Source organism: Pyxicephalus adspersus, chromosome 3 (assembly GCF_032062135.1).
Source record: "Pyxicephalus adspersus chromosome 3, UCB_Pads_2.0, whole genome shotgun sequence".
Lineage (NCBI taxonomy): Eukaryota > Metazoa > Chordata > Amphibia > Anura > Pyxicephalidae > Pyxicephalus > Pyxicephalus adspersus.
In genome coordinates, this window is record NC_092860.1 from 114,430,790 (window position 1) to 114,433,039 (window position 2,250).

Here is a 2,250-nt window from a genome sequence, read left to right on the forward strand (position 1 = left end):
AAAACACAGTGGAGGATGGATTCCAGACTGCTTTATTTGAAGTGCAGGGAAACACTTAACAATAACTTTGCAAAGATTCCTTTTAAAGGTTAAGTTATTTTTAAGCATTATCTGTTTCATTGTCAAAGAATTGGTAGTACAGTACGGTACAGTTCTTAGAACAGAGAGTGAGCATCTCTCACTCCATCACATATCCCCAAAAAAAGAGAATTACTTATTATTTTAAGATAGCGCTGAGAGCAATGCAAATTATTCTTTTGTGACCCAATTGGCCAACTGCACATCCATAATTGCCAGTATATTGTACATCTTTAGCTTCATACTAGTTACTCCAAAACACATAGTTTATTTAAGATATTTTGGGTATATTCAGTTCATTTTATAGAATTCAAGGCTTCTCCTGAGAAGGGATTTGAACTAGATGAGCAAACATTGTGGTTTAGTAATTATTGCACTGTACAGTACTTTGGGGTACCATTCCCAATGGTCATGTGTTGCAGGAGCGTGGGATAATACACTTTTTATCTTCTGCAAAGTTAGGCCACTTTAATACCTGCTTCATACACTTGGCTGCTCCCAGGTTATTAGCCTACTGCTGTGCACCCTGGAGTGGCAAACAGCACCACATTGGAACATGATACCACAAGGAACTTGATACAAAAAGTTGGGACAGTATTTTAACCTGCGGCATCAGACTGCAGTTTTCCAGGTGTCTACAATGACTTGTTATGAGTCCTGTTTGGACACAAAACATTTTGCTTGGTATACAACCTTTGCTTGGTATACAACCTTTGTGCTAGAACTTGTATGGGTCAAAATGAGTCATAACACACCGCACGCTACCCTTATTTACCTCTCTCTCGAGACAAAGCCACGACTGCCCACGAGTGTCAGTATGTCAGTTGCCACCATTCAGTGAACAACCCGCGCTATAACTCTGTGAATTACATGACATCTCCTCCTCCTCCCTTCTCAGCACCATCCTAGTAGGCACTCAACTCTTCTCAGCAAGGTAAAGTGAGGTTAAATTTTCATTTATTTCATCTAATTGCTTTTGTATCTATGTGTTTTTTTTCATGGGAACGGATTAATAATTTTCCTTTTATTTCTCATGGGAGAATTTGTTTGGTGTAAATCCAAGGATCTGGAACGGATTATAACAGAATATATATATATATATATATATATATATATATATATATATATATATATATACAGTGTAGGAAAGAATTATTTGATGCCCTGCTGGTGCTGGCTCCCTGGTGTCTTCCATGTATGCTGGTAACGAGTCGTCTGTAAGGGAGTGCTCCTAATCCAAGCTTGTTACAGGACCTATTTAAATAACACCTGTCCACAGAAGCAATCAATAAATCAAATTCCAAACTAGCCACCATTGCCAAGACCAAAGCGCTGTCCAAGAATGTCTGGGACAAGATTGTGGACCTACACAAGGCTGGACTGGGCTACAAGACTATCGCCAACCAGCTTGGTGAGAAGGTGGGACGATAATTCGCAAATGAAAGAAACACAAAATAACTGTCACTCTCCCTCCCTCAAGAAAACAATTGGTAACACACTGTGCCGTGAAGGCCTGAAATCTTGCAGAGCCCGCAAGGTCCCCCTGCTCAAGATAGCACATGTACAGGCAGTCTGCAGTTTGCCAATGAACATCTGATAATCCAGAGGAGAACTGGGTGAAAGTGTTGTGGTCAGATGAGACCAAAATTGAACTCTTTGGCATCAACTCAACTCACTGTGTTTGGAGGAGGAGGAATGCTACCTATGACCCCAAGAACACCATCCCCACCGTCAAACTTAGAGGTGGACACATTATGCTTTTGGGGTGTTTTTCTGCTAAGGGGACAGGACACCTTCCCTGCATCGAAATCTTGGGTGAGCACCTCCTTCCCTCAGCCAGGGCATTGAAAATGGGCCATGGATGGGTATTCCAGCATGAAAATGACCCAAAACATACGCCCAACAAAGGAGTGACTGAAGAAGAAGCACATGAAGGTCCCGGAGTGGCCTAGCCATTCTCCAGACCTTAATCCCATAGAAAATCTGTGGAGGGAGCTGAAGGTTCGAGTTGCTAAACATCAGCCTCAAAACCTTACTGACTTGGAGAGGATCTGCAAAGAGGAGTGGGACAAAATCCCTCCTGAGATGTGTGCAAACCTGGTGGCCAACTACAAGAAACGTCTGACCTCTGTGATTGCCAACAAGGGGTTTGCCACCAAGCACTAAGTCATC